Raw genomic sequence first — 16,018 nt, forward strand, 5'->3', positions numbered from 1 at the left:
AGATCAGACAGGATCAGGCATTGTCAGAGTGGTTTGGACGTAAACAACAGTCTGGAAATGTGCGCCTTGCCTTGCCTTGCCTTGCCTTGCCTTGCCTTGCCTTGCCTTGCCTTGCCTTGCCTTGCCTTGCCTTGCCTTGCCTTGCCTTGCGCCCAGAAGGAAAATTCTTGCCTTGCGAGCAGAAGGAAAATTCAAACAGATTTCTGCAAGGAGACAAAATAAAATGCTTACAGTACTTGGTATTCCTAGGCAGTCTCACACTCAAGTACTAACCAGGCCCAACTCTGTTTAGCTTCTCAGATCAGACAGGATCAGGCATTGTCAGAGTGGTTTGGACGTAAACAACAGTCTGGAAATGTGTGCCTTGCCTTGCCTTGCCTTGCCTTGCCTTGCCTTGCCTTGCGCCCAGAAGGAAAATTCTTGCCTTGCGAGCAGAAGGAAAATTCAAACAGATTTCTGCAAGAAGACAAAATAAAATGCTTACAGTACCTGGTATTCCTAGGCAGTCTCCCACTCAAGTACTAACCAGGCCCAACTCTGTTTAGCTTCTGAGATCAGACGGGATCAGGCGTTGTCAGAGTGGTTTGGCCATAAGCAACAGTTAGTTGGAAATGTGCCGTTTTTCTTGCCTTGCCTTGCGCCCAGAAGGAAAATTCTTGCCTTGCGAGCAGAAGGAAAATTCAAACAGATTTCTGCAAGGAGACAAAATAAAATGCTTACAGTACTTGGTATTCCTAGGCAGTCTCACACTCAAGTACTAACCAGGCCCAACTCTGTTTAGCTTCTCAGATCAGACAGGATCAGGCATTGTCAGAGTGGTTTGGACGTAAACAACAGTCTGGAAATGTGCGCCTTGCCTTGCCTTGCCTTGCCTTGCCTTGCCTTGCCTTGCCTTGCCTTGCCTTGCCTTGCCTTGCCTTGCCTTGCCTTGCCTTGCCTTGCCTTGCGCCCAGAAGGAAAATTCTTGCCTTGCGAGCAGAAGGAAAATTCAAACAGATTTCTGCAAGAAGACAAAATAAAATGCTTACAGTACCTGGTATTCCTAGGCAGTCTCCCACTCAAGTACTAACCAGGCCCAACTCTGTTTAGCTTCTGAGATCAGACGGGATCAGGCGTTGTCAGAGTGGTTTGGCCATAAGCAACAGTTAGTTGGAAATGTGCCGTTTTTCTTGCCTTGCCTTGCGCCCAGAAGGAAAATTCTTGCCTTGCGAGCAGAAGGAAAATTCAAACAGATTTCTGCAAGGAGACAAAATAAAATGCTTACAGTACTTGGTATTCCTAGGCAGTCTCACACTCAAGTACTAACCAGGCCCAACTCTGTTTAGCTTCTCAGATCAGACAGGATCAGGCATTGTCAGAGTGGTTTGGACGTAAACAACAGTCTGGAAATGTGTGCCTTGCCTTGCCTTGCCTTGCCTTGCCTTGCCTTGCCTTGCCTTGCCTTGCCTTGCCTTGCCTTGCCTTGCCTTGCCTTGCCTTGCGCCCAGAAGGAAAATTCTTGCCTTGCGAGCAGAAGGAAAATTCAAACAGATTTCTGCAAGGAGACAAAATAAAATGCTTACAGTACTTGGTATTCCTAGGCAGTCTCACACTCAAGTACTAACCAGGCCCAACTCTGTTTAGCTTCTCAGATCAGACAGGATCAGGCATTGTCAGAGTGGTTTGGACGTAAACAACAGTCTGGAAATGTGTGCCTTGCCTTGCCTTGCCTTGCCTTGCCTTGCCTTGCCTTGCCTTGCCTTGCCTTGCCTTGCCTTGCCTTGCCTTGCGCCCAGAAGGAAAATTCTTGCCTTGCGAGCAGAAGGAAAATTCAAACAGATTTCTGCAAGAAGACAAAATAAAATGCTTACAGTACCTGGTATTCCTAGGCAGTCTCCCACTCAAGTACTAACCAGGCCCAACTCTGTTTAGCTTCTGAGATCAGACGGGATCAGGCGTTGTCAGAGTGGTTTGGCCATAAGCAACAGTTAGTTGGAAATGTGCCGTTTTTCTTGCCTTGCCTTGCGCCCAGAAGGAAAATTCTTGCGTTGCGAGCAGAAGGAAAATTCAAACAGATTTCTGCAAGGAGACAAAATAAAATGCTTACAGTACTTGGTATTCCTAGGCAGTCTCACACTCAAGTACTAACCAGGCCCAACTCTGTTTAGCTTCTCAGATCAGACAGGATCAGGCATTGTCAGAGTGGTTTGGACGTAAACAACAGTCTGGAAATGTGCGCCTTGCCTTGCCTTGCCTTGCCTTGCCTTGCCTTGCCTTGCCTTGCCTTGCCTTGCCTTGCCTTGCCTTGCCTTGCCTTGCCTTGCCTTGCGCCCAGAAGGAAAATTCTTGCCTTGCGAGCAGAAGGAAAATTCAAACAGATTTCTGCAAGGAGACAAAATAAAATGCTTACAGTACTTGGTATTCCTAGGCAGTCTCACACTCAAGTACTAACCAGGCCCAACTCTGTTTAGCTTCTCAGATCAGACAGGATCAGGCATTGTCAGAGTGGTTTGGACGTAAACAACATTCTGGAAATGTGCGCCTTGCCTTGCCTTGCCTTGCCTTGCCTTGCCTTGCCTTGCCTTGCCTTGCCTTGCCTTGCCTTGCCTTGCCTTGCCTTGCCTTGCCTTGCCTTGCCTTGCGCCCAGAAGGAAAATTCTTGCCTTGCGAGCAGAAGGAAAATTCAAACAGATTTCTGCAAGAAGACAAAATAAAATGCTTACAGTACCTGGTATTCCTAGGCAGTCTCCCACTCAAGTACTAACCAGGCCCAACTCTGTTTAGCTTCTGAGATCAGACAGGATCAGACGTTGTCAGAGTGGTTTGGCCATAAGCAACAGTTAGTTGGAAATGTGCCGTTTTTCTTGCCTTGCCTAGCGCCCAGAAGGAAAATTCTTGCCTTGCGAGCAGAAGGAAAATTCAAACAGATTTCTGCAAGGAGACAAAATAAAATGCTTACAGTACTTGGTATTCCTAGGCAGTCTCACACTCAAGTACTAACCAGGCCCAACTCTGTTTAGCTTCTCAGATCAGACAGGATCAGGCATTGTCAGAGTGGTTTGGACGTAAACAACAGTCTGGAAATGTGCGCCTTGCCTTGCCTTGCCTTGCCTTGCCTTGCCTTGCCTTGCCTTGCCTTGCCTTGCCTTGCCTTGCCTTGCCTTGCCTTGCCTTGCCTTGCCTTGCCTTGCCTTGCGCCCAGAAGGAAAATTCTTGCCTTGCGAGCAGAAGGAAAATTCAAACAGATTTCTGCAAGAAGACAAAATAAAATGCTTACAGTACCTGGTATTCCTAGGCAGTCTCCCACTCAAGTACTAACCAGGCCCAACTCTGTTTAGCTTCTGAGATCAGACAGGATCAGACGTTGTCAGAGTGGTTTGGCCATAAGCAACAGTTAGTTGGAAATGTGCCGTTTTTCTTGCCTTGCCTTGCGCCCAGAAGGAAAATTCTTGCCTTGCGAGCAGAAGGAAAATTCAAACAGATTTCTGCAAGGAGACAAAATAAAATGCTTACAGTACTTGGTATTCCTAGGCAGTCTCACACTCAAGTACTAACCAGGCCCAACTCTGTTTAGCTTCTCAGATCAGACAGGATCAGGCATTGTCAGAGTGGTTTGGACGTAAACAACAGTCTGGAAATGTGCGCCTTGCCTTGCCTTGCCTTGCCTTGCCTTGCCTTGCCTTGCCTTGCCTTGCCTTGCCTTGCCTTGCCTTGCCTTGCCTTGCCTTGCCTTGCCTTGCCTTGCCTTGCCTTGCGCCCAGAAGGAAAATTCTTGCCTTGCGAGCAGAAGGAAAATTCAAACAGATTTCTGCAAGAAGACAAAATAAAATGCTTACAGTACCTGGTATTACTAGGCAGTCTCCCACTCAAGTACTAAACAGGCCCAACTCTGTTTAGTTTCTGAGATCTGACAGGATCAGGCGTTGTTAGAGTGGTTTGGCCGTAAGCAACAGCTTGTTGGAAATGTGCCATTTTTCTTGCCTTGCGATCAGAAGGAAAATTCTTGCCTTGCGACCAGAAGGAAAATTCAAACAGATTTCTGCAAGAAGACAAAATAAAATGCTTACAGTACCTGGTATTCCTAGGCAGTCTCCCACTCAAGTACTAACCAGGCCCAACTCTGTTTAGCTTCTGACATCAGACGGGATCAGGCGTTGTCAGAGTGGTTTGGCCATAAGCAACAGTTAGTTGGAAATGTGCCGTTTTTCTTGCCTTGCCTTGCCTTGCGCCCAGAAGGAAAATTCTTGCCTTGCGAGCAGAAGGAAAATTCAAACAGATTTCTGCTAGAAGACAAAATAAAATGCTTACAGTACCTGGTATTCCTAGGCAGTCTCCCACTCAAGTACTACCCAGGCCCAACTCTGTTTAGCTTCTGAGATCAGACGGGATCAGGCGTTGTCAGAGTGGTTTGGCCGTAAGCAACAGTTAGTTGGAAATGTGCCGTTTTTCTTGCCTTGCCTTGCGACCAGAAGGAAAATTCTTGCCTTGCGAGCAGAAGGAAAATTCAAACAGATTTCTGCAAGGAGACAAAATAAAATGCTTACAGTACCTGGTATTCCTAGGCAGTCTCACACTCAAGTACTAACCAGGCCCAACTCTCTTTAGCGTCTCAGATCAGACAGGATCAGGCATTGTCAGAGTGGTTTGGACGTAAACAACAGTCTGGAAATGTGCGCCGCGCCTTGCCTTGCCTTGCCTTGCCTTGCCTTGCCTTGCCTTGCCTTGCCTTGCCTTGCCTTGCCTTGCCTTGCCTTGCCTTGCCTTGCCTTGCCTTGCCTTGCCTTGCGCCCAGAAGGAAAATTCTTGCCTTGCGAGCAGAAGGAAAATTCAAACAGATTTCTGCAAGAAGACAAAATAAAATGCTTACAGTACCTGGTATTCCTAGGCAGTCTCCCACTCAAGTACTAACCAGGCCCAACTCTGTTTAGCTTCTGAGATCAGACGGGATCAGGCGTTGTCAGAGTGGTTTGGCCATAAGCAACAGTTAGTTGGAAATGTGCCGTTTTTCTTGCCTTGCCTTGCGCCCAGAAGGAAAATTCTTGCCTTGCGAGCAGAAGGAAAATTCAAACAGATTTCTGCAAGGAGACAAAATAAAATGCTTACAGTACTTGGTATTCCTAGGCAGTCTCACACTCAAGTACTAACCAGGCCCAACTCTGTTTAGCTTCTCAGATCAGACAGGATCAGGCATTGTCAGAGTGGTTTGGACGTAAACAACAGTCTGGAAATGTGCGCCTTGCCTTGCCTTGCCTTGCCTTGCCTTGCCTTGCCTTGCCTTGCCTTGCCTTGCCTTGCCTTGCCTTGCCTTGCCTTGCCTTGCCTTGCGCCCAGAAGGAAAATTCTTGCCTTGCGAGCAGAAGGAAAATTCAAACAGATTTCTGCAAGGAGACAAAATAAAATGCTTACAGTACTTGGTATTCCTAGGCAGTCTCACACTCAAGTACTAACCAGGCCCAACTCTGTTTAGCTTCTCAGATCAGACAGGATCAGGCATTGTCAGAGTGGTTTGGACGTAAACAACAGTCTGGAAATGTGCGCCTTGCCTTGCCTTGCCTTGCCTTGCCTTGCCTTGCCTTGCCTTGCCTTGCCTTGCCTTGCCTTGCCTTGCCTTGCCTTGCCTTGCCTTGCCTTGCCTTGCGCCCAGAAGGAAAATTCTTGCCTTGCGAGCAGAAGGAAAATTCAAACAGATTTCTGCAAGAAGACAAAATAAAATGCTTACAGTACCTGGTATTCCTAGGCAGTCTCCCACTCAAGTACTAACCAGGCCCAACTCTGTTTAGCTTCTGAGATCAGACAGGATCAGACGTTGTCAGAGTGGTTTGGCCATAAGCAACAGTTAGTTGGAAATGTGCCGTTTTTCTTGCCTTGCCTTGCGCCCAGAAGGAAAATTCTTGCCTTGCGAGCAGAAGGAAAATTCAAACAGATTTCTGCAAGGAGACAAAATAAAATGCTTACAGTACTTGGTATTCCTAGGCAGTCTCACACTCAAGTACTAACCAGGCCCAACTCTGTTTAGCTTCTCAGATCAGACAGGATCAGGCATTGTCAGAGTGGTTTGGACGTAAACAACAGTCTGGAAATGTGCGCCTTGCCTTGCCTTGCCTTGCCTTGCCTTGCCTTGCCTTGCCTTGCCTTGCCTTGCCTTGCCTTGCCTTGCCTTGCCTTGCCTTGCCTTGCCTTGCCTTGCGCCCAGAAGGAAAATTCTTGCCTTGCGAGCAGAAGGAAAATTCAAACAGATTTCTGCAAGAAGACAAAATAAAATGCTTACAGTACCTGGTATTCCTAGGCAGTCTCCCACTCAAGTACTAACCAGGCCCAACTCTGTTTAGCTTCTGAGATCAGACAGGATCAGACGTTGTCAGAGTGGTTTGGCCATAAGCAACAGTTAGTTGGAAATGTGCCGTTTTTCTTGCCTTGCCTTGCGCCCAGAAGGAAAATTCTTGCCTTGCGAGCAGAAGGAAAATTCAAACAGATTTCTGCAAGGAGACAAAATAAAATGCTTACAGTACTTGGTATTCCTAGGCAGTCTCACACTCAAGTACTAACCAGGCCCAACTCTGTTTAGCTTCTCAGATCAGACAGGATCAGGCATTGTCAGAGTGGTTTGGACGTAAACAACAGTCTGGAAATGTGCGCCTTGCCTTGCCTTGCCTTGCCTTGCCTTGCCTTGCCTTGCCTTGCCTTGCCTTGCCTTGCCTTGCCTTGCCTTGCCTTGCCTTGCCTTGCGCCCAGAAGGAAAATTCTTGCCTTGCGAGCAGAAGGAAAATTCAAACAGATTTCTGCAAGAAGACAAAATAAAATGCTTACAGTACCTGGTATTACTAGGCAGTCTCCCACTCAAGTACTAAACAGGCCCAACTCTGTTTAGTTTCTGAGATCTGACAGGATCAGGCGTTGTTAGAGTGGTTTGGCCGTAAGCAACAGCTTGTTGGAAATGTGCCATTTTTCTTGCCTTGCGATCAGAAGGAAAATTCTTGCCTTGCGACCAGAAGGAAAATTCAAACAGATTTCTGCAAGAAGACAAAATAAAATGCTTACAGTACCTGGTATTCCTAGGCAGTCTCCCACTCAAGTACTAACCAGGCCCAACTCTGTTTAGCTTCTGACATCAGACGGGATCAGGCGTTGTCAGAGTGGTTTGGCCATAAGCAACAGTTAGTTGGAAATGTGCCGTTTTTCTTGCCTTGCCTTGCCTTGCGCCCAGAAGGAAAATTCTTGCCTTGCGAGCAGAAGGAAAATTCAAACAGATTTCTGCTAGAAGACAAAATAAAATGCTTACAGTACCTGGTATTCCTAGGCAGTCTCCCACTCAAGTACTACCCAGGCCCAACTCTGTTTAGCTTCTGAGATCAGACGGGATCAGGCGTTGTCAGAGTGGTTTGGCCGTAAGCAACAGTTAGTTGGAAATGTGCCGTTTTTCTTGCCTTGCCTTGCGACCAGAAGGAAAATTCTTGCCTTGCGAGCAGAAGGAAAATTCAAACAGATTTCTGCAAGGAGACAAAATAAAATGCTTACAGTACCTGGTATTCCTAGGCAGTCTCACACTCAAGTACTAACCAGGCCCAACTCTCTTTAGCGTCTCAGATCAGACAGGATCAGGCATTGTCAGAGTGGTTTGGACGTAAACAACAGTCTGGAAATGTGCGCCTTGCCTTGCCTTGCCTTGCCTTGCCTTGCCTTGCCTTGCCTTGCCTTGCCTTGCCTTGCCTTGCCTTGCCTTGCCTTGCCTTGCCTTGCGCCCAGAAGGAAAATTCTTGCCTTGCGAGCAGAAGGAAAATTCAAACAGATTTCTGCAAGAAGACAAAATAAAATGCTTACAGTACCTGGTATTCCTAGGCAGTCTCCCACTCAAGTACTAACCAGGCCCAACTCTGTTTAGCTTCTGAGATCAGACAGGATCAGGCGTTGTCAGAGTGGTTTGGCCATAAGCAACAGTTAGTTGGAAATGTGCCGTTTTTCTTGCCTTGCCTTGCGCCCAGAAGGAAAATTCTTGCCTTGCGAGCAGAAGGAAAATTCAAACAGATTTCTGCAAGGAGACAAAATAAAATGCTTACAGTACTTGGTATTCCTAGGCAGTCTCACACTCAAGTACTAACCAGGCCCAACTCTGTTTAGCTTCTCAGATCAGACAGGATCAGGCATTGTCAGAGTGGTTTGGACGTAAACAACAGTCTGGAAATGTGTGCCTTGCCTTGCCTTGCCTTGCCTTGCCTTGCCTTGCCTTGCGCCCAGAAGGAAAATTCTTGCCTTGCGAGCAGAAGGAAAATTCAAACAGATTTCTGCAAGGAGACAAAATAAAATGCTTACAGTACTTGGTATTCCTAGGCAGTCTCACACTCAAGTACTAACCAGGCCCAACTCTGTTTAGCTTCTCAGATCAGACAGGATCAGGCATTGTCAGAGTGGTTTGGACGTAAACAACAGTCTGGAAATGTGCGCCTTGCCTTGCCTTGCCTTGCCTTGCCTTGCCTTGCCTTGCCTTGCCTTGCCTTGCCTTGCCTTGCCTTGCCTTGCCTTGCCTTGCCTTGCCTTGCCTTGCCTTGCCTTGCCTTGCCTTGCCTTGCGCCCAGAAGGAAAATTCTTGCCTTGCGAGCAGAAGGAAAATTCAAACAGATTTCTGCAAGAAGACAAAATAAAATGCTTACAGTACCTGGTATTCCTAGGCAGTCTCCCACTCAAGTACTAACCAGGCCCAACTCTGTTTAGCTTCTGAGATCAGACGGGATCAGGCGTTGTCAGAGTGGTTTGGCCATAAGCAACAGTTAGTTGGAAATGTGCCGTTTTTCTTGCCTTGCCTTGCGCCCAGAAGGAAAATTCTTGCGTTGCGAGCAGAAGGAAAATTCAAACAGATTTCTGCAAGGAGACAAAATAAAATGCTTACAGTACTTGGTATTCCTAGGCAGTCTCACACTCAAGTACTAACCAGGCCCAACTCTGTTTAGCTTCTCAGATCAGACAGGATCAGGCATTGTCAGAGTGGTTTGGACGTAAACAACAGTCTGGAAATGTGCGCCTTGCCTTGCCTTGCCTTGCCTTGCCTTGCCTTGCCTTGCCTTGCCTTGCCTTGCCTTGCCTTGCCTTGCCTTGCCTTGCCTTGCCTTGCCTTGCCTTGCCTTGCCTTGCCTTGCCTTGCCTTGCGCCCAGAAGGAAAATTCTTGCCTTGCGAGCAGAAGGAAAATTCAAACAGATTTCTGCAAGGAGACAAAATAAAATGCTTACAGTACTTGGTATTCCTAGGCAGTCTCACACTCAAGTACTAACCAGGCCCAACTCTGTTTAGCTTCTCAGATCAGACAGGATCAGGCATTGTCAGAGTGGTTTGGACGTAAACAACAGTCTGGAAATGTGCGCCTTGCCTTGCCTTGCCTTGCCTTGCCTTGCCTTGCCTTGCCTTGCCTTGCCTTGCCTTGCCTTGCCTTGCCTTGCCTTGCCTTGCCTTGCCTTGCCTTGCCTTGCGCCCAGAAGGAAAATTCTTGCCTTGCAAGCAGAAGGAAAATTCAAACAGATTTCTGCAAGAAGACAAAATAAAATGCTTACAGTACCTGGTATTCCTAGGCAGTCTCCCACTCAAGTACTAACCAGGCCCAACTCTGTTTAGCTTCTGAGATCAGACGGGATCAGGCGTTGTCAGAGTGGTTTGGCCATAAGCAACAGTTAGTTGGAAATGTGCCGTTTTTCTTGCCTTGCCTTGCGCCCAGAAGGAAAATTCTTGCCTTGCGAGCAGAAGGAAAATTCAAACAGATTTCTGCAAGGAGACAAAATAAAATGCTTACAGTACTTGGTATTCCTAGGCAGTCTCACACTCAAGTACTAACCAGGCCCAACTCTGTTTAGCTTCTCAGATCAGACAGGATCAGGCATTGTCAGAGTGGTTTGGACGTAAACAACAGTCTGGAAATGTGCGCCTTGCCTTGCCTTGCCTTGCCTTGCCTTGCCTTGCCTTGCCTTGCCTTGCCTTGCCTTGCCTTGCCTTGCCTTGCCTTGCCTTGCCTTGCCTTGCCTTGCCTTGCGCCCAGAAGGAAAATTCTTGCCTTGCGAGCAGAAGGAAAATTCAAACAGATTTCTGCAAGGAGACAAAATAAAATGCTTACAGTACTTGGTATTCCTAGGCAGTCTCACACTCAAGTACTAACCAGGCCCAACTCTGTTTAGCTTCTCAGATCAGACAGGATCAGGCATTGTCAGAGTGGTTTGGACGTAAACAACAGTCTGGAAATGTGTGCCTTGCCTTGCCTTGCCTTGCCTTGCCTTGCCTTGCCTTGCCTTGCCTTGCCTTGCCTTGCCTTGCCTTGCCTTGCGCCCAGAAGGAAAATTCTTGCCTTGCGAGCAGAAGGAAAATTCAAACAGATTTCTGCAAGAAGACAAAATAAAATGCTTACAGTACCTGGTATTCCTAGGCAGTCTCCCACTCAAGTACTAACCAGGCCCAACTCTGTTTAGCTTCTGAGATCAGACGGGATCAGGCGTTGTCAGAGTGGTTTGGCCATAAGCAACAGTTAGTTGGAAATGTGCCGTTTTTCTTGCCTTGCCTTGCGCCCAGAAGGAAAATTCTTGCCTTGCGAGCAGAAGGAAAATTCAAACAGATTTCTGCAAGGAGACAAAATAAAATGCTTACAGTACTTGGTATTCCTAGGCAGTCTCACACTCAAGTACTAACCAGGCCCAACTCTGTTTAGCTTCTCAGATCAGACAGGATCAGGCATTGTCAGAGTGGTTTGGACGTAAACAACAGTCTGGAAATGTGTGCCTTGCCTTGCCTTGCCTTGCCTTGCCTTGCCTTGCCTTGCCTTGCCTTGCCTTGCCTTGCGCCCAGAAGGAAAATTCTTGCCTTGCGAGCAGAAGGAAAATTCAAACAGATTTCTGCAAGGAGACAAAATAAAATGCTTACAGTACTTGGTATTCCTAGGCAGTCTCACACTCAAGTACTAACCAGGCCCAACTCTGTTTAGCTTCTCAGATCAGACAGGATCAGGCATTGTCAGAGTGGTTTGGACGTAAACAACAGTCTGGAAATGTGCGCCTTGCCTTGCCTTGCCTTGCCTTGCCTTGCCTTGCCTTGCCTTGCCTTGCCTTGCCTTGCCTTGCCTTGCCTTGCCTTGCCTTGCCTTGCCTTGCCTTGCCTTGCCTTGCCTTGCCTTGCCTTGCCTTGCGCCCAGAAGGAAAATTCTTGCCTTGCGAGCAGAAGGAAAATTCAAACAGATTTCTGCAAGAAGACAAAATAAAATGCTTACAGTACCTGGTATTCCTAGGCAGTCTCCCACTCAAGTACTAACCAGGCCCAACTCTGTTTAGCTTCTGAGATCAGACAGGATCAGGCGTTGTCAGAGTGGTTTGGCCATAAGCAACAGTTAGTTGGAAATGTGCCGTTTTTCTTGCCTTGCCTTGCGCCCAGAAGGAAAATTCTTGCGTTGCGAGCAGAAGGAAAATTCAAACAGATTTCTGCAAGGAGACAAAATAAAATGCTTACAGTACTTGGTATTCCTAGGCAGTCTCACACTCAAGTACTAACCAGGCCCAACTCTGTTTAGCTTCTCAGATCAGACAGGATCAGGCATTGTCAGAGTGGTTTGGACGTAAACAACAGTCTGGAAATGTGCGCCTTGCCTTGCCTTGCCTTGCCTTGCCTTGCCTTGCCTTGCCTTGCCTTGCCTTGCCTTGCCTTGCCTTGCCTTGCCTTGCCTTGCCTTGCGCCCAGAAGGAAAATTCTTGCCTTGCGAGCAGAAGGAAAATTCAAACAGATTTCTGCAAGGAGACAAAATAAAATGCTTACAGTACTTGGTATTCCTAGGCAGTCTCACACTCAAGTACTAACCAGGCCCAACTCTGTTTAGCTTCTCAGATCAGACAGGATCAGGCATTGTCAGAGTGGTTTGGACGTAAACAACAGTCTGGAAATGTGCGCCTTGCCTTGCCTTGCCTTGCCTTGCCTTGCCTTGCCTTGCCTTGCCTTGCCTTGCCTTGCCTTGCCTTGCCTTGCCTTGCCTTGCCTTGCCTTGCCTTGCCTTGCCTTGCCTTGCCTTGCCTTGCCTTGCGCCCAGAAGGAAAATTCTTGCCTTGCAAGCAGAAGGAAAATTCAAACAGATTTCTGCAAGAAGACAAAATAAAATGCTTACAGTACCTGGTATTCCTAGGCAGTCTCCCACTCAAGTACTAACCAGGCCCAACTCTGTTTAGCTTCTGAGATCAGACGGGATCAGGCGTTGTCAGAGTGGTTTGGCCATAAGCAACAGTTAGTTGGAAATGTGCCGTTTTTCTTGCCTTGCCTTGCGCCCAGAAGGAAAATTCTTGCCTTGCGAGCAGAAGGAAAATTCAAACAGATTTCTGCAAGGAGACAAAATAAAATGCTTACAGTACTTGGTATTCCTAGGCAGTCTCACACTCAAGTACTAACCAGGCCCAACTCTGTTTAGCTTCTCAGATCAGACAGGATCAGGCATTGTCAGAGTGGTTTGGACGTAAACAACAGTCTGGAAATGTGCGCCTTGCCTTGCCTTGCCTTGCCTTGCCTTGCCTTGCCTTGCCTTGCCTTGCCTTGCCTTGCCTTGCCTTGCCTTGCCTTGCCTTGCCTTGCCTTGCGCCCAGAAGGAAAATTCTTGCCTTGCGAGCAGAAGGAAAATTCAAACAGATTTCTGCAAGGAGACAAAATAAAATGCTTACAGTACTTGGTATTCCTAGGCAGTCTCACACTCAAGTACTAACCAGGCCCAACTCTGTTTAGCTTCTCAGATCAGACAGGATCAGGCATTGTCAGAGTGGTTTGGACGTAAACAACAGTCTGGAAATGTGCGCCTTGCCTTGCCTTGCCTTGCCTTGCCTTGCCTTGCCTTGCCTTGCCTTGCCTTGCCTTGCCTTGCCTTGCCTTGCCTTGCCTTGCGCCCAGAAGGAAAATTCTTGCCTTGCGAGCAGAAGGAAAATTCAAACAGATTTCTGCAAGAAGACAAAATAAAATGCTTACAGTACCTGGTATTCCTAGGCAGTCTCCCACTCAAGTACTAACCAGGCCCAACTCTGTTTAGCTTCTGAGATCAGACAGGATCAGACGTTGTCAGAGTGGTTTGGCCATAAGCAACAGTTGGTTGGAAATGTGCCGTTTTTCTTGCCTTGCCTTGCGCCCAGAAGGAAAATTCTTGCCTTGCGAGCAGAAGGAAAATTCAAACAGATTTCTGCAAGGAGACAAAATAAAATGCTTACAGTACTTGGTATTCCTAGGCAGTCTCACACTCAAGTACTAACCAGGCCCAACTCTGTTTAGCTTCTCAGATCAGACAGGATCAGGCATTGTCAGAGTGGTTTGGACGTAAACAACAGTCTGGAAATGTGCGCCTTGCCTTGCCTTGCCTTGCCTTGCCTTGCCTTGCCTTGCCTTGCCTTGCCTTGCCTTGCCTTGCCTTGCCTTGCCTTGCCTTGCCTTGCGCCCAGAAGGAAAATTCTTGCCTTGCGAGCAGAAGGAAAATTCAAACAGATTTCTGCAAGGAGACAAAATAAAATGCTTACAGTACTTGGTATTCCTAGGCAGTCTCACACTCAAGTACTAACCAGGCCCAACTCTGTTTAGCTTCTCAGATCAGACAGGATCAGGCATTGTCAGAGTGTTTTGGACGTAAACAACAGTCTGGAAATGTGCGCCTTGCCTTGCCTTGCCTTGCCTTGCCTTGCCTTGCCTTGCCTTGCCTTGCCTTGCCTTGCCTTGCCTTGCCTTGCCTTGCCTTGCGCCCAGAAGGAAAATTCTTGCCTTGCGAGCAGAAGGAAAATTCAAACAGATTTCTGCAAGGAGACAAAATAAAATGCTTACAGTACTTGGTATTCCTAGGCAGTCTCACACTCAAGTACTAACCAGGCCCAACTCTGTTTAGCTTCTCAGATCAGACAGGATCAGGCATTGTCAGAGTGGTTTGGACGTAAACAACAGTCTGGAAATGTGCGCCTTGCCTTGCCTTGCCTTGCCTTGCCTTGCCTTGCCTTGCCTTGCCTTGCCTTGCCTTGCCTTGCCTTGCCTTGCCTTGCCTTGCCTTGCCTTGCCTTGCCTTGCGCCCAGAAGGAAAATTCTTGCCTTGCGAGCAGAAGGAAAATTCAAACAGATTTCTGCAAGAAGACAAAATAAAATGCTTACAGTACCTGGTATTCCTAGGCAGTCTCCCACTCAAGTACTAACCAGGCCCAACTCTGTTTAGCTTCTGAGATCAGACGGGATCAGGCGTTGTCAGAGTGGTTTGGCCATAAGCAACAGTTAGTTGGAAATGTGCCGTTTTTCTTGCCTTGCCTTGCGCCCAGAAGGAAAATTCTTGCGTTGCGAGCAGAAGGAAAATTCAAACAGATTTCTGCAAGGAGACAAAATAAAATGCTTACAGTACTTGGTATTCCTAGGCAGTCTCACACTCAAGTACTAACCAGGCCCAACTCTGTTTAGCTTCTCAGATCAGACAGGATCAGGCATTGTCAGAGTGGTTTGGACGTAAACAACAGTCTGGAAATGTGCGCCTTGCCTTGCCTTGCCTTGCCTTGCCTTGCCTTGCCTTGCCTTGCCTTGCCTTGCCTTGCCTTGCCTTGCCTTGCGCCCAGAAGGAAAATTCTTGCCTTGCGAGCAGAAGGAAAATTCAAACAGATTTCTGCAAGGAGACAAAATAAAATGCTTACAGTACTTGGTATTCCTAGGCAGTCTCACACTCAAGTACTAACCAGGCCCAACTCTGTTTAGCTTCTCAGATCAGACAGGATCAGGCATTGTCAGAGTGGTTTGGACGTAAACAACAGTCTGGAAATGTGCGCCTTGCCTTGCCTTGCCTTGCCTTGCCTTGCCTTGCCTTGCCTTGCCTTGCCTTGCCTTGCCTTGCCTTGCCTTGCCTTGCCTTGCCTTGCCTTGCCTTGCCTTGCCTTGCGCCCAGAAGGAAAATTCTTTCCTTGCGAGCAGAAGGAAAATTCAAACAGATTTCTGCAAGAAGACAAAATAAAATGCTTACAGTACCTGGTATTCCTAGGCAGTCTCCCACTCAAGTACTAACCAGGCCCAACTCTGTTTAGCTTCTGAGATCAGACAGGATCAGACGTTGTCAGAGTGGTTTGGCCATAAGCAACAGTTAGTTGGAAATGTGCCGTTTTTCTTGCCTTGCCTTGCGCCCAGAAGGAAAATTCTTGCCTTGCGAGCAGAAGGAAAATTCAAACAGATTTCTGCAAGGAGACAAAATAAAATGCTTACAGTACTTGGTATTCCTAGGCAGTCTCACACTCAAGTACTAACCAGGCCCAACTCTGTTTAGCTTCTCAGATCAGACAGGATCAGGCATTGTCAGAGTGGTTTGGACGTAAACAACAGTCTGGAAATGTGCGCCTTGCCTTGCCTTGCCTTGCCTTGCCTTGCCTTGCCTTGCCTTGCCTTGCCTTGCCTTGCCTTGCCTTGCCTTGCCTTGCCTTGCGCCCAGAAGGAAAATTCTTGCCTTGCGAGCAGAAGGAAAATTCAAACAGATTTCTGCAAGGAGACAAAATAAAATGCTTACAGTACTTGGTATTCCTAGGCAGTCTCACACTCAAGTACTAACCAGGCCCAACTCTGTTTAGCTTCTCAGATCAGACAGGATCAGGCATTGTCAGAGTGGTTTGGACGTAAACAACAGTCTGGAAATGTGCGCCTTGCCTTGCCTTGCCTTGCCTTGCCTTGCCTTGCCTTGCCTTGCCTTGCCTTGCCTTGCCTTGCCTTGCCTTGCCTTGCCTTGCCTTGCGCCCAGAAGGAAAATTCTTGCCTTGCAAGCAGAAGGAAAATTCAAACAGATTTCTGCAAGAAGACAAAATAAAATGCTTACAGTACCTGGTATTCCTAGGCAGTCTCCCACTCAAGTACTAACCAGGCCCAACTCTGTTTAGCTTCTGAGATCAGACGGGATCAGGCGTTGTCAGAGTGGTTTGGCCATAAGCAACAGTTAGTTGGAAATGTGCCGTTTTTCTTGCCTTGCCTTGCGCCCAGAAGGAAAATTCTTGCCTTGCGAGCAGAAGGAAAATTCAAACAGATTTCTGCAAGGAGACAAAATAAAATGCTTACAGTACTTGG

General features: G+C 47.5%; 12 non-coding genes and 12 pseudogenes across 12 annotated transcripts; all 24 read right to left on the bottom strand.

The window, feature by feature from the left end:
- Window positions 1-477: 477 nt before the first annotated feature.
- On the bottom strand, window positions 478-596 carry LOC132876924 (5S ribosomal RNA). The gene has a single exon (XR_009652621.1). It is a non-coding gene; the product is annotated as a 5S ribosomal RNA (ribosomal RNA).
- Window positions 597-1,021: 425 nt separating this feature from the next.
- On the bottom strand, window positions 1,022-1,140 carry LOC132876925 (5S ribosomal RNA). The gene has a single exon (XR_009652622.1). It is a non-coding gene; the product is annotated as a 5S ribosomal RNA (ribosomal RNA).
- Window positions 1,141-1,843: 703 nt separating this feature from the next.
- On the bottom strand, window positions 1,844-1,962 carry LOC132876926 (5S ribosomal RNA). The gene has a single exon (XR_009652623.1). It is a non-coding gene; the product is annotated as a 5S ribosomal RNA (ribosomal RNA).
- A 733-nt stretch (window positions 1,963-2,695) lies between these two features.
- LOC132878727 (5S ribosomal RNA) lies at window positions 2,696-2,814 on the bottom strand (annotated as a pseudogene).
- A 435-nt stretch (window positions 2,815-3,249) lies between these two features.
- Window positions 3,250-3,368, bottom strand: LOC132878728 (5S ribosomal RNA; annotated as a pseudogene).
- A 440-nt stretch (window positions 3,369-3,808) lies between these two features.
- On the bottom strand, window positions 3,809-3,927 carry LOC132879926 (5S ribosomal RNA; annotated as a pseudogene).
- Window positions 3,928-4,039: 112 nt separating this feature from the next.
- On the bottom strand, window positions 4,040-4,158 carry LOC132878365 (5S ribosomal RNA; annotated as a pseudogene).
- A 122-nt stretch (window positions 4,159-4,280) lies between these two features.
- LOC132879667 (5S ribosomal RNA) lies at window positions 4,281-4,399 on the bottom strand. Its single transcript, XR_009653861.1, has one exon. It is a non-coding gene; the product is annotated as a 5S ribosomal RNA (ribosomal RNA).
- Window positions 4,400-4,839: 440 nt separating this feature from the next.
- LOC132876927 (5S ribosomal RNA) lies at window positions 4,840-4,958 on the bottom strand. The gene has a single exon (XR_009652624.1). It is a non-coding gene; the product is annotated as a 5S ribosomal RNA (ribosomal RNA).
- A 733-nt stretch (window positions 4,959-5,691) lies between these two features.
- On the bottom strand, window positions 5,692-5,810 carry LOC132878729 (5S ribosomal RNA; annotated as a pseudogene).
- Window positions 5,811-6,240: 430 nt separating this feature from the next.
- LOC132878730 (5S ribosomal RNA) lies at window positions 6,241-6,359 on the bottom strand (annotated as a pseudogene).
- Window positions 6,360-6,779: 420 nt separating this feature from the next.
- On the bottom strand, window positions 6,780-6,898 carry LOC132879927 (5S ribosomal RNA; annotated as a pseudogene).
- A 112-nt stretch (window positions 6,899-7,010) lies between these two features.
- Window positions 7,011-7,129, bottom strand: LOC132878366 (5S ribosomal RNA; annotated as a pseudogene).
- A 122-nt stretch (window positions 7,130-7,251) lies between these two features.
- LOC132879782 (5S ribosomal RNA) lies at window positions 7,252-7,370 on the bottom strand. The gene has a single exon (XR_009653874.1). It is a non-coding gene; the product is annotated as a 5S ribosomal RNA (ribosomal RNA).
- Window positions 7,371-7,790: 420 nt separating this feature from the next.
- Window positions 7,791-7,909, bottom strand: LOC132878158 (5S ribosomal RNA; annotated as a pseudogene).
- A 708-nt stretch (window positions 7,910-8,617) lies between these two features.
- LOC132876928 (5S ribosomal RNA) lies at window positions 8,618-8,736 on the bottom strand. Its single transcript, XR_009652625.1, has one exon. It is a non-coding gene; the product is annotated as a 5S ribosomal RNA (ribosomal RNA).
- Window positions 8,737-9,509: 773 nt separating this feature from the next.
- On the bottom strand, window positions 9,510-9,628 carry LOC132876929 (5S ribosomal RNA). The gene has a single exon (XR_009652626.1). It is a non-coding gene; the product is annotated as a 5S ribosomal RNA (ribosomal RNA).
- A 723-nt stretch (window positions 9,629-10,351) lies between these two features.
- On the bottom strand, window positions 10,352-10,470 carry LOC132876930 (5S ribosomal RNA). The gene has a single exon (XR_009652627.1). It is a non-coding gene; the product is annotated as a 5S ribosomal RNA (ribosomal RNA).
- A 733-nt stretch (window positions 10,471-11,203) lies between these two features.
- LOC132878159 (5S ribosomal RNA) lies at window positions 11,204-11,322 on the bottom strand (annotated as a pseudogene).
- Window positions 11,323-12,085: 763 nt separating this feature from the next.
- LOC132876931 (5S ribosomal RNA) lies at window positions 12,086-12,204 on the bottom strand. The gene has a single exon (XR_009652628.1). It is a non-coding gene; the product is annotated as a 5S ribosomal RNA (ribosomal RNA).
- A 723-nt stretch (window positions 12,205-12,927) lies between these two features.
- LOC132878732 (5S ribosomal RNA) lies at window positions 12,928-13,046 on the bottom strand (annotated as a pseudogene).
- A 1,036-nt stretch (window positions 13,047-14,082) lies between these two features.
- LOC132876932 (5S ribosomal RNA) lies at window positions 14,083-14,201 on the bottom strand. The gene has a single exon (XR_009652629.1). It is a non-coding gene; the product is annotated as a 5S ribosomal RNA (ribosomal RNA).
- A 728-nt stretch (window positions 14,202-14,929) lies between these two features.
- LOC132878734 (5S ribosomal RNA) lies at window positions 14,930-15,048 on the bottom strand (annotated as a pseudogene).
- Window positions 15,049-15,766: 718 nt separating this feature from the next.
- On the bottom strand, window positions 15,767-15,885 carry LOC132876933 (5S ribosomal RNA). Its single transcript, XR_009652630.1, has one exon. It is a non-coding gene; the product is annotated as a 5S ribosomal RNA (ribosomal RNA).
- Between the last annotated feature and the right edge of the window lie 133 nt (window positions 15,886-16,018).

The sequence above is a fragment of the Neoarius graeffei genome (assembly GCF_027579695.1).
Source record: "Neoarius graeffei isolate fNeoGra1 chromosome 18 unlocalized genomic scaffold, fNeoGra1.pri SUPER_18_unloc_1, whole genome shotgun sequence".
Classification (NCBI taxonomy): Eukaryota; Metazoa; Chordata; class Actinopteri; order Siluriformes; family Ariidae; genus Neoarius; species Neoarius graeffei.